Raw genomic sequence first — 15,287 nt, 5'->3', positions numbered from 1 at the left:
TAGTAGAACACACATATGAACTTTACTTCAAATGGGTAGTAGAACACACATATGTACTTTTATTCCAAGGGGTAGTAGAACACACATATGTACTTTACTTCAAAGGGGTCAGACATTGTAGAACACACATATGTACTTTACTTCAAACCGATAGTAGAACACACATATGTACTTTACTTCCAAATGGGTAGTAGAACACACATATGAACTTTACTTCAAATGGGTAGTAGAACACACATATGTACTTTAATTCCAAGGGGTAGTAGAACACACATATGTACTTTACTTCAAAGGGGTCAGACATTGTAGAACACACATATGTACTTTACTTCAAACCGATAGTAGAACACACATATGTACTTTACTTCCAAGGGGTAGTAGAACACACATATGTTCTTTACTTCAAAGGGGTAAGACATTGTAGAACACACATATGTTCTTTATTTCCAAGGGGTAGTATAGCACACATATGAACTTTACTTCGAATGGGTAGTATAACCCACATATGTACTTTACTTCAAATGGGTAGTAGAACACACATATGTACTTTACTTCCAAGGAGTAGTATAACACACATATGTACTTAATTTCAAAGGGTAAGACATTGTAGAACACACATTTGTTCTTTACTTCAAAGGGGTAAGACATTGTAGAACACACATATGTTCTTTACTTCAAAGAGGTAAGACATAGTAGAACACACACATGTTCTTTACTTCCAAGGGGTAGTATAGCACACATATGAACTTTACTTCGAATGGGTAGTATAACCCGCATATGTACTTTACTTCCAAGGGATAGTATAACCCACATATGTACTTTACTTCAAATGGGGAGTAGAACACACATATGTACTTTACTTCCAAGGAGTAGTATAACACACATATGTACTTTACTGCCAAGGGGAAGTAGAACACACATATGTTCTTTACTTCCAATAGGTAGTATAACACACATATGTCGTTTACTTCAAATGGGTAGTATAAAACACATATGAACTTTACTTCCAAGGGGAAGTAGAACACACATATGTTCTTTCTTTCAAATGGGTAGCAGAACACACATATGTAGTTTACTTCAAATGGGTAGTATAACCCGCTTATGTACTTTACTTCCAAGGGGAAGTAGAACACACATATGTTCTTTACTTCAAATGGGTAGCAGAACACACATATGTACTTTATTTCAAATGGGTAGTAGAACACACATATGTACTTTAATTCCAAGGGGTAGTAGAACACACATATGAACTTTACTTCAAAGGGGTAGTAAAACACACATATGTACTTTAATTTCAAGGGGTAGAAGACGCACATATGTATTTTACTTCGAAAGGGGTAGTAGAACACACATATGTACTTTACTTACAAAGGGTAGTAGAACACACATATGAAGTTTATTTCGAAGGGGTAAGACATTTTAGAACACACATATGTTCTTTACTTCAAAGGGGTAAGACATTGTAGAACACACATATCTTCTTTACTTCCAAGGGGTAGTATAGCACACATATGAACTTTACTTCGAATGGGTAGTATAACCCACATATGTACTTTACTTCAAATGGGGAGTAGAACACACATATGTACTTTACTTCCAAGGAGTAGTATAACACACATATGTACTTTACTTCCAAGGGGAAGTAGAACACACATATGTTCTTTACTTCCAAGGGGTAGTATAACACACATATGTCGTTTACTTCAAATGGGTAGTATAAAACACATATGAACTTTACTTCCAAGGGGAAGTAGAACACACATATGTTCTTTACTTCAAATGGGTAGCAGAACACACATATGTACTTTACTTCCAAGGGATAGCAGAACACACATATGTACTTTACTTCCAAGGAGTAGTATAACACACATATGTACCTTACTTCCAAGGGATAACAGAACACACATATGTACTTTACTTCCAAGGAGTAGTATAACACACATATGTACTTTACTTCCAATGAGTAGTATAACACACTTAAGTACTTTACTTCAAATGAGTAGTAGAACACACATGTGTACTTTAATTTAAAGGGGTAGGTAGTATAACACACATATGTACTTTACTTCCAAGGGATAGTATAAAACACATATGAACTTTACTTCCAAGGGGAAGTAGAACACACATATGTTCTTTACTTCAAATGGGTAGCAGAACACACATATGTACTTTACTTCCAAGGAGTAGTATAACAAACATATGTACTTTACTTCCAATGAGTAGTATAACACACTTAAGTACTTTACTTCAAATGAGTAGTAGAACACACATGTGTACTTTAATTTAAAGGGGTAGGTAGTAGAACACACATATGTACTTTACTTCCAAGGGGTAGCATTTTTTCCGGAAAACAAATATCACATATCAGAATAAAGTATATGTATTTCAGCTTTTCCATTAAACGATATAAATGTGCAAACTCAATATTTTTGGAATTTGTACCAAGATCGTGCGCAACCTCATCTACGATTTAAACAAAAAATTAAAACATGATTTTTCTTGGTCTCAATCATTTATAAAAGCGAAATATTGAAATAATATTTCGTTATAGCAGTCAGTTTAGTTCAGTTTTGACAAAACAAAATCATTAACGTAGTTTACGTATTATTTGCCCTCATGTTGCCTCATTTGAATGCGTATTATATCATTTACCATTTACGGTTTGAGATTAAATTCATTTTATATGTCAGGTTTTCGAGACAGTCCGGGAAATTTATTTTTTGAGTTGCTTCCAGGTTTTATCGACTGCGAGTGAATAAACAATATTTCTCAGTAAAGTTTAAATGCGAAATATTAATGCATTTATAAAACAAAAAACTAGTGGCTCTAAAGATCATGTGTCTCTCACCTATGTCTGTGTGGATCTTGTTATAATAATACACCCACGTATCCCATATTGCATAAAAGGACCCGATGATATTTTGGTATTTCGGCAGTTAAAGCTTAAGATGGTCATCTTAAGATGCATTACTTTGATATAGTCAAATATAAGAACGATACATATATAGATACATATATTTATATTTGAATTCTTCATCAATAGATATTATGACTTATCTCCCACCATCAGGGGTCCAACTGCCAATTTTATGAAATAACTTTTTAACTTTTATCTCGTAAGCATGTCTCCTTTAATTTGATGTTTGCAATACGCAACTACCGAACACTTGTAAATATTCTTCGTCAAACTGCAATACATGTAAATGCCAGTGTCGCATGCCACTTTTTTTATTATTTTTTTACGTATATATGGGTTCTATTTAGGAATTAAGACTAAAGCAATTTTTCTTTTCCTCCAATTTTTTGTGTTGCAATAATTGATTACAATCAATTGAAGAAGCATCAGTAATACTATTAAATCTTTCGACATTATCATAACCCCTATTTGATAATTTTACTTGTATATTGTGTATTAATTTGTTTTCTTATTTTCCGTATTGTTTCACCTTTAATAGAACCTCGGAAAACATGATGTGAAAGAAAATTCATCAATGATACCAGGCTTATAATAAGATTATTTTCATGTACCAATAGTTAAAAATCAGTGGTTAATATCAATGAGTTAAAGGTAGAGACTTATTAGTTTAGGTTCGAATCCCTGTATTCTCTTTGTTGTCCCTTTTCTTTAGTTTTTCCGTTTTTCTTATTTTGTATGTTACTGTGGCTATTTTTGTAATAATAGCGGTTTTTCCCGGTTTTTTTTTTAATTCATGATCATTGGCTATTTCACATAATTGAAAAGAAATTATTACATTCAATTTGTCCATTTTTTTTTATAAATATAGTATGCTTTCATCTGTTTATCTACATATCTTCACAAATGTTTATTCGCAAATCCCTATGCGAGTAAATCGTCGTGTGTCTTGGTAGAATTTTCGGTAGCATACTAATTATATGTACTTAGAAATAAGTTCGAATATGTCTTATTTTGTAAATTACGGATGATATTCAAATGCCTGATAATTTAAAGACAGACGTGTTATGTTGATATATTTGTATTTCTCTGTTCACAATTAAATGTAAACTTAGATTTATAAATGTATCGTTAAACGTGATGACATGGTTATTTAAACTCACTTACAATACCTTCTAATAAAGAAAAGGCACTAATTTTGAAAAGATATCAACACAATAGTTTAAGTTAGAGACACAATGAATAAACGTTGATTCATGAAAAACAAACCATTCGCCCTCCGGGCTCATGGTTTCTTTTTCAAGAATCAACGCTTACTCATTGTATCTATAATACTTATTATTAAATGATACGAGCAAATCAGCCCTAATACGGATAAATCAGCATGCGCAATACTGATGACGTTGCCCTGTCGATATAGATCAAGAGTTAATATTGCTTTAAGGACAGGGCCAATACGGGGGCCAATACGGAAAAAAAGCCGTATTGGCCCATGGGCTAATATGGGACGTTCACTTCCGGTTTCAATTTTCTTACGCCTTACTTAAATTTGGACGTATCGTTATGCAAAAAAACATTTGTATTATATTTTTTCAACTTAAAATCGTAAAAAAAAAGGTTAAATGATGTTCAGTGTTTTTTAATGTCTTGAAGTCTTGAAACGGAAATATTTCACAGCCTTTTCGAGTACGACTTTCGATTATTGACACTGGTTCATCTCCGTTGATCAATCATCAGAAAGCAGACGATCCAAGAGTAAGAATAGTAAAAATGTCTGATTTATTCTTCCTAGCTACTTTATATTTGCTAGATAAAATAAATTGTAATAGCATAACATTAAGTACTTAGATGAGAAATCAGAAATTTCATCTGACAAGGTTGACAAATAATCCATGGACGTGAATGCGAAAAGACAAGTTCAGATATGAAATTCTGTATCCGGCTTCTTTACGGTAAGTTTCTTAGTTCATGTGTAGTTTATTCTAATTAAAAGAATTGAAATCATTTAATAAAAGTGTTATGAACTGGCTGTTTCTGTATTGGCCCTGTTATAGATTCGAGGTTAGCTGTATTGGACCCGAGACTCTATATTATTAATTAACTACTCTCTTATTGGACTTAATATGATGATAACTGTCTATGCAATACAAAAGTATCAACTCGGCCAATATAGATTTTTTTCGTTACAGTTGTTAAATGATTTGTTGTATATAGATTTGTTCTTTCATAGTCAGTTATTACTATTTACTTTCCAGTACACGTTTGCTTACATTCTTAAACCACGTGTTTCCCCTCGCACTTGCGCTGTAGAGTGGCCGAAGGTCTCACAAAGGGTTATGAGGTTGAGGTTCATCTAAAGGAATTTTAAAATATGGGCGAGTTTACACCACAAAATCTTCCCTGAGTACAGACAAACCGATGCATCTAGGAAAGTTTAAAGGCATGGCTGGACTTAGATATATTAAAAGTGATAGGTAGTTTATGTTCCAGAAAGTTAAAAAGTTTTGGTGTGCATTTTTGTGCAGTTTGCAGAAGATAGCAAAACAAACAAACCTATAGGTTCATTTGATACGGTCCACTCAATAACACAGTTTAAATCACCTATTGGTTGCTGATATCTATCGTCCATCTATTGTCCATTTAAATCAATACAACTCACAACATTTATTATATGAGTGGAGCCTCTCAAACCTCTTTCCCAACTTAGTTTATTTTGGCACCTTCTGCAGGAATGAACAAAAAATACATCCCAACTCCTTTGTTTTAACAGGGGTGATCTGTGTCGGATCACCCTACCTCGAGTTTCTTTGTTCTGCAACATTTTGGCGGGAAGGTCGAACACACAATATTTTCAGTGTTTATGCGGGGAATCGAACTCAAGATCTTAAACATATGAAGCCAGGATACATACCCCTACACCAGGACGACTGGATACATACTCGTTGTTAATTTAAAATAATTATTTAAACATTGTAATCGGGGCTCTTAAAGGATATATACTATATAGTAATATATAAAGTACATTATAATTATTGTATGGCATTCTGAACTAGATATTATGAAGCGTAAATGTTCTTCATATAGTCTGGGATGTAAAATAGTTATCCCGCTCAAACTTGATGTTTCAGATCATCCTCCGGCCTCCTGCTATCGGGGTGATCTTACACTGACACACCGCGTCCTCATGGGATAACTATTACTGAATAGCAAAATCCAGTTTGATGTAAGTTTTCAATATTCTCAAACTTAAAGTGCATTTAAGTTTTATATATCTAGGTCCAGCCAGGCTCTAAAACTTTTCTTGATGCACAGGTTTGTCTGTACTCAGAGTGAAATTCGTGGTGTAAATACGACCATATTTGCTAAAAGGTTATGATGAACCTTAAGGTCACTTCATACAGTAAATTATCGGTGAATTAGTGTACAGGTAGAAAGTAATTCAATGTCAGTATATTTATGAATAGTTAGATGATATAAAGGATTTTGTTTTACAAGAATGTTAACGTACACTTGTTATAAAGTAACATTTAGTCATTCAAGTATATAACACATATTCAACTTTTTTTTAAATTGAAATTTCATATTACTTTGATATTGAACGTATTTGTTATTTCATTTGTGCGACTTTACCTTAACATTTAAGCTTAGTTACATAACAATTTAAATTAACATTCTATTATTGGAGTTGATATTAGAAATATACTATTTTCTGATATATAAGATCATTATATACTGTAAACGCTATTTATCATTATAAGGTATCAAACTTTATCTTTTTAAAAATAAAATAAAATAAATTTACTAACCTGTTTATTTTTATATGACTATATAATTGTATATTGAATTCACTATTTTGACTTGCCTTTTCACTTATTTCATCTGTTTAATTTTATTTTACCTGAACCCAAGGTGCTGAACGTTAGACACTACAGGCTTAATCTACTGGTTTAGCTAGAAATTAAATGAGGTTCAGTTTAGTTTACGCTATAGAATTTAGATCTAAAGATTATAATTTCGACAATAATTTCCTTCTTTTCACCTCAAATTTTTGTTTCTACAAACGCTTGTTTTGTTTGGTCTCGTCAGATAATCAAACTAATTTCGAAAATCAATCCATCAATTTAATCACTTGCGCATTCAATCTGACCAAACAAAAATAGATAACGAACTTGTAAAATATTAACAAATACATAAGATAAGGGCTCTATACGTTATAGATATATAAATCTAAAGCAATCGTTATAAAATGACAAAATTGAATTGATCGACTGTATTTAACAAAGAATGAAATCAACTCTATTCAACTTTCATTTAAAAATGATGTAATAGGGCGTACATCACGAAATTAAAACAGACTGGTGAGAATAAGGAAAACATGTGTTGTGAGCTGATGTGGGTGTTTAGGAATGTACGGCCAACGCAATTACTAAAATATTTCAGAGTGAATACATAAATGTTGTCCTTTATTCAAAAGAACAGAATCTAAGTTTTTTTTGTAACAATTCTTAAGAATGTCAGAAAAACGTGAATAAAATAGAGAGTAGGCAACAACAGTCTAAAAGTTCGGAAGCCACATCAAAATTTTAAAACTCAAATGGTGACAGTACTGAGACAATTACATGGAGTGTTATGGCTTATATCTATTAGAGTAAAAAATGGCCTTAAATCTTTAACATATAGTAATAAAAAAACAAACAAACAAACAAACAAACAACCGAAAACACTAAAAACTTGAATAATTACAAACACAAAATATGTTTGATTATCACATTGTCTTCATTCTGTGACCACAGTCATTAAAAAAAGAATGCATTTTAATAGTCCGAAAGCTGTCCATGAAAATATAAATAGTTCATATATATTAATTAAGGAATTAAATACTCTACATCTGAATTTTTAATCCAAGAATTTCATAAAGTTGATTATCTCAGAAATAGTACCCATTTTAAAAAGAAGATGTTGGTATATGTCAATGAATTAGAAACCTCAAACAATAAATTCAAGATGTCAAATTGACAAGTGTATAAATATGTCATCTTTTTGCATCGCAGTTGTTAAATGCCAGAGCATGTTTTCATTATCGATGACGTTTTCACAAAGCCGGGATTTACTATTCCCTCCACAAAGTAAAATGCAACATTACATTCAGTCAAATAAAGAAAATCAAATCATAAAATTTTCCCTTCAAAAGTTGTACGGTTGAATCAAGATTTGTTTGTTCGTGATTTGTAGTGTCTATATATATAAGTGTCCCAAAATAAATAGAATGTTTTATCTTCTGTCATGTAGCTCACATGTCCACACTAAACTATTTAACAGCATCCGGTTCTGCCATGTCCCTTAACGATAAACTTGCAAATGTATGTACCGTAAATTCAGAAAATACTTTAGTATTAAGATAGTCCTTTTGTTTATGTTAGATCCAATTTAACACACAAAAGTCATGTGATACAGTCAGAAATTATGCAATGGTTGGATCGATAAGTTACAATGTACTTAATAAAGTTGCATGGGTGTCCATTTGTAAAAGGAAATTGACAAAGAGATAAAAAAAAATATTGCTGGCTGTGATTGGTCGTTATATCAATGGCATATATTTCTTATATTCTGGTGTTTCACATGGGAACTATAATGAATAAAGGTTCATGCAAGCACACATTTGTCCTCAAAGTATATGATTAAGAACCGGTTTTATTTTTTATTTTGATCAACAATTTTGAAAATGTTCTACGAAATTGCTAGGCATGGTAAAAACCCCAAATTTCATCAAGAAAAGTCATGAGACCCTATAAGTCTAAATGCGGAGAAAATCGGAAATAAGTATCGTGCAGTTTTTCCCATGACTACTTTATTTAAAACGCCATTCAAGGAACTAATTGGTCAAAATAGCATTGTCGGCAAGGGGGCAAGCAGTTAGTTTGTGGCATTCAAAACATATATCAGTCATTTATATGATAAAGAAATAGAAAACCCGACCTAGAATCAAAACATCCCAAAATATTTTACCTGGTTACTGTAGGAATGTCTATAGATGGGATTTTAAACTATGATTATTTAGATCATCGCATCCGCATTTATTAATGTAAATATAAACACTCTCTAAATCAGTGTAAAGAAGATTAACATATGAAAATGGTCTGGGACAAAATATATTGAAAAAAGCTCTTTTCTGTGAGTACATTGTGTACCTAGATATATATTATAAATATCACATAATGTGCATGAACATTGTCACGAATAAAAACTTACCATAATCACTACAGATCAGGACATATCAAATCAGACTAAATAGAAACCACTAGGGCTACATTTGTGATAGATACAAATGAACTCATTCAGAAACATGAAATCAGAATCGCAATATCATATCCTACTTGAACTAAAAGTATCAGTGAAAATCTAACCAGAAAAAATTTGTTTCTACCCAACGTCTTCTTTTTAATAAATATAGGCAGTAGGAAATCTAGTGACAAAATATAACCTCCCCTGTAAACACTGAAAACAAGATCTTCTCAATGTTAGTCCCATTTTTGCAAGGACGCTATCAATTATGGATTCACTAAAAACTTTCTGGTAAATACTAAAAATAGAAATAAATTGAAATAAAAACAAAACTTCCACTTAATGTTATCATTTTCCTCCTTGAGTAGCAAACGACGAGTACAGCAGGCTATAGATGCTTGGAGTAAAATTGGTTTAAAATATTGCTATGTGAATAAATTCCTGGAGTACCAACTTCAATTTATTTTTTTTACTCGCTGTATACCTCTCTGGAACATGATAATTTTTCGTATATATATACAGCTAGATCAGAGAAAGTCAGGGAAAAAATTCGAAAGAAATCGATTGATACGCAGCAAAGATTGGCACTTTTGAAATTAAATTACTAAGCAAAATCAAACAGACCTTATCTCGATGTAAACATTGAATGTGAATAGATCGAGAAGACCGCAAATACTTGTACAAAACTCGAGACAACCTTTTCTTAAAATTGTATACAAATTAGTAGAAAGATACCTACTTTACATAAATAGTTATCTTAATTTTTTTAACTTGCACAAACAGACTTTTAAATGTTTATATTCACGAAAGGACAATAGTTCTTTTTTGAATGTACATGTGACAAGAGCAGACCGGTGCGCTCGATAATTTAGGTGTGAAAAAATAAGCCTACTTAGGGAAATTGTAACGTGCTAAGGACATTTTTAGAAACACTCAGAAAATTGGTGACCCGAAGAATCTTTCAATTTTGTATGTACATGATTTTTTCCAATTTTTTTATCAATATGCAGCAATTATCTCGATAAAAACATCGTGTATTTGCATCAATATTTTTAATAACATAGTTTAACAAATAATTTTTTAAAATGTACAATTATTATTTAGAAAAATATCTTTTGATCAGTATCGTCACCGGTATTGTTTTATTATTGACTTTCTCGACTCTATCATAAGAAGAGTGAATTTTCTTTGTTTTCGTTCACTGGGTATCCCACTGTAGGTATTCCATTAATTAAAATAATATTCATGAAAGATCACTGAATTCTTTTTTGTAAATATGGATAAATGATTCATGTATACAGCGTATGAAACGAGAAGCTCCTGGGAGCCCGAATCCCTCTCCTGACAAACATATGACCATTGATATTTATATTATACTTTTTTGCAATAAAACTTTTGTTCAGGAAAAATTACTTATTTTTAAATATTCACATTTTCGAGTGCATTGAACTTTGATAAAGATCAATACATATTTTTTGTTCTTCAGTACCGTTATCAGATAAGTTATTTACATAACAATCTGTTCTGGAGAACCTATTTTTTTCCCTCAGAAAGTGTTGAAAATGTCCATCATAGTTCCTGAGATTATAAAACATTTAAAGTTCACAAAATTATGCTTAAATGGCAATATACTTCAATCAGCATAATTGTCGAACTTGTATAACTGACAATTAAAGGTTTAAAACTTTCTGTCTATTTATTATTCTTTTCCAGATAACAAGCAAAAATACTAAAATTTGTCAAAAATCTTCATATGAGATCAATTACCCTTATACGGAGTCAATTGATAGTTTTAGGAACATAAGCATACTTGTAGATTTAACACATTTGTTGGCTACGCAGTCGGATTATAAATTATACTTTTCAATATAATAAGCGACAACGCTAATATATGTCAACAATTTTCATTTAAAGGTAGCAACAAAATTACTCATAACTACGGAGTCAATAGATAGTTTCGGGCACACAGCATAATTGTATATTTAACTTTTATCCTTTTTGTTTGCTACACTTTCGGTCTACGGGCATCTTTTATACTTTTCAAGATAATGAGCGATAACTCAAAAAAACGAATCGTCATATAAGGGCAATAACTCATATTCTGAGTCGATTTGTGGTTTTTACTGTATTGATATTTTAACAGACGGCATACTGCTGAACATTTTTAATTTTCTACATACACTTGCCTTTATCTATTGTACTTAGTAATATTTCAAAATAGTAAGTAACGACTATTTTAAACAATAACACCTAGAAGAAATCAGCTTATGAATGTCCCTTTGGTATCTTTCGCCTCTCTTTCTTTTCTTTTTTTAAATGAAGAGTGGGTAGTCTTAACATTTGAAATTTTGCCTTGTTAGATTTTCTCTACCTTTTATTGTTTTCAAGATATAAGACCATTACTTGCACTTTATAATTACATGTTTATCAGAGGAGAATATTTTTTTTTATTATTTAAGTGACGGACACTGACAACGACTGAGGACGACGAAAGACGTATCGAATGTATAAATTTCGATAATCAGATGCAAATACTTTTGTTCTTAGGAATGTTTTCTTTTTATTTTAATTGTGGAATGAATTATGTTGATAATGCATGTATAAACAAAGTCTAATTCAAAGGTCAATTACAGCAATGAAAAAATGTATTTTAAAGGTGAAGAGGAATCAAAAAGAGGGAAAATCTTCTCAGATTTACAAAAATTCTCAGATACAAATATTGATGATACACAACAAATCTGAAACTGTTTATAAAAATGACAAACATGCACCAATGAAAGATAGTAAAGCTTAATCGTAACCAGCACCTTTTATAAACCAACAACTCAGAAAATATGTGTACAAAAGAATGCTTCATAACAAATTACCAAATTTTGAATCTGATAAAACTGAATGCTTAAAATAAACAGAGGAACAGTTTTACAAATTTCAGAACAAAAAAAGGTTTATATTTCTATGAGCAGTGTATTGGCGGAATTTCTATAAATATAAAAAGATGTGGTATGATTGCCAATGAGACAACTACTAGTATCCACCAGAGTATATATAACCAAGAAATGGTCACTGTACGACCTTCAACAATAGGAAAGATGCATACCGTTGAGTGGGCTATAAGAAGTCTTCGACATGCAAAATGTGCATGTGCAACAATTCAAAAGAAAAAACTCACGGCTTGATTCATAACAATACAATTTACGAAAAAGAAATATGACAGACATGAACTAACGACAACCACTGAGCTACAGGCTAATGACTTTACACATTCTAACATTTTGCAAAATATAGAGCCATTTCTATCTAATAAAGTAAACATCTATAGCAAAGATATAATCTTAGATGGAAATGACAAAATAGTTCATGACCAAAAAGAAGTTGCATCAGCTTTCAGTTACTTTTTTTAAAATGTTGCTTGGGAAATTGGATCAAATATGTTAAGTATGTTTGTATTAGAAAATAAGAACGAAACTAAAAAAAAACCAGAGAGGCGAAAGATACCAAAGGGACATTCAAACTCATAAGCTGACCTCTTCAAGGAGTTATTGCTTAAAAGAGTCGTTACTTACTATTTTGAAAAGTATAATAGATAGAGAAAAAAGTAAAATAACAAATATACCGAACTCCAAGGAAAATTCAAAACAAAAAATCCTTTATCAAATGGCAAAATCAAAAGCTCAAACACATCACACGAATGGAAAACAACTGTCATATTCCTGACTTGATCCAGAAAGCGTATGTAGAAAATTAAACATGCTCAGCAGTATGTCGTCTATTAAAATATCAATACAGTAGAAACCAGAAAACGACTCAGAATATCTTGAAAAGTATAAAGATGCCATTAGTAAGCGTAGCAAACAAAAAAGAATAAAAAGTTAAATATACAATTATGCTATTAATTGACTCCGTATTTATGTATGCAAAAAGAACAGATTGAAAAGCATAATGGAAAGAGCTAAAAATTTATTTATGACAATCAAAACAGTGCATATCAGAGATTTTGGAAAACTCTAAACTACTGTCATTAGAAACTAGAAGAATCAAGATTTTTGCTATTGAAATTTTCAAAATTTTCATCATAAAGGTTTTACTTTATTTACATAATCTAATTCGAATTAAACATGTATTCTTTTATGGTAATAAAAATCAACACATCGTCAAAAGGCAGAGATATAATCAAGGTATGAGTAAAACGTTTTCGATACTTTGTAGCTAAAATATGGATATTAAATGATCTGCCAGACCAGGTTTAAAAGAGAAACGTCTATTTTTACATTTTGAGTTTGAATGTCCCTTTGGTATCTTTCGCCTCTCTTTTGCAAATCTTCAAATATCGCTGCAATGCATTCTGCTAACAGCTATTTCATTAATGTAATTACTAATGTGTATCTGCTTTGTAAGAAAGTTATCCTGTAAACAATCTGCAAACGATTGCTTTGCTATTTTACATTTGTATTATTGTGTTGTTGTATTTGATTACCAGTATTGCATGCTTGTGTGTTATCCTTTGTGTGCATGTCATGTCTTACATATGTCTTTGACGTTGTGCACAGTGTTGGTACAAGTCTCCATTTTACTATAGATTATTATGGAAGGCAATGCGTTGATTGGTCAGATCAATAAAAATATGGTAATATTGCAATGATTTGATTATAATAAGCTATCGATTTGTGAAAAATAAGAATTAAAAATTCAAATTCAAATAAATATAACACAGAATTGACCCGTTTTCATGCAAAAATTACGTCAAAATTAACTTTTTGTTGGAAACGTCGTGTAACGCTTATTGGTTCCAACACGGTGCGCAACGTCTATATCTTGATATACAAGCTCAGTATTTTGCTGTCTATTTTATTATATGTCCGATTTCAAAAGAAAACTTAGTATTGCATTTTATATTGTATTCTAAATAAAAGCATTATTCTTTTAGAGCTAATTGTCATATTCAGAAAGGCAGAGATATATAATGGTTTCATATGTCTCTGATGAAGGTTTCAAGTAATTGCTTGACAAATTCATTGTAGATACTGAAACAGCTATTTGTATATTAAAGTATTTTAAAATATGAGATACTCGAGTTAAAAGCAACCAACATTTCATTGTTGACGACTGTGGTTTTGCCTTTAGATGTTTATATGAGGATCCGGATGGGGTTTACAGAAGAGGGAATAATGGGCAAAATGTGCAGAATAAAGGGATAACATAATAATAAAGAATAGAGACAAATAGGCAAAAAAGTAAAGAATTGAGAATACAGTGGTGCTAAAATACAAAATAGACAATAACAGGCACAATTTATAAAGAATAGAGAAAAATTGCCTAACAAAAATTAGAGAAAACAGAAATGAAGGAACCCCATCCACACCCTCCTTTATATTATTTGTTTCGTTAGCTTGCTATTTCATTGCCGTATATATCATATCACCTTTATACAAAAATATGTTTGATGTTTAATTATCTGTCCGGCTAATCAAAACGTTTGATAGACCAAGGATCACAAAAATAAATATCAAATTTTAAGCCCAAAGAAAGACATTTGGTAACAGGTGCTCTAAACGTTAAATTCTATAGACAAATTCTTATATGAAATTGCTTAAACATGTTATATTTTGTAAAACCGTTTATTTTAAAGGTCGGAGATGGAGAAAACAGATCACGTAAGCATTCTTATACTCTTAAAATTATCGAAAACACACAAAACTGTCTTTCAACACTTACATTTACTAGTCATGAACAATGTAGGCCTATCTCTTTAGGAACTTAACGTAAAATGATTCAATAAATGTTCATCTAAAAAATCAACGTTCGTCATCATAACTCTTGGTCAGATACAGTTGATTGTTATGTATACAGAGTCAATTGTATCTTTCATTATTCTAATAGGATGATTTTAAGTCATCTATTAAACCACAAAACATGTCAAGAGATGAAGTCTTTGTGACTGATATTACATGGTACATTGTACCATACATTTCTTGACAGTGTCATAAATCCCGCATGCATACTTATGTAACATATCGTAATTTTTGCACTATAATCATTTTTGTTTGTTTTCATTTTTGTCGTTGGGTTTGTTTCTCATTGTTGTGTGCCCAAA

Source organism: Mytilus californianus, unplaced genomic scaffold, assembly GCF_021869535.1.
Source record: "Mytilus californianus isolate M0D057914Y unplaced genomic scaffold, xbMytCali1.0.p SCAF_10, whole genome shotgun sequence".
Classification (NCBI taxonomy): Eukaryota; Metazoa; Mollusca; class Bivalvia; order Mytilida; family Mytilidae; genus Mytilus; species Mytilus californianus.
This window is presented reverse-complemented; position numbering follows the sequence as displayed.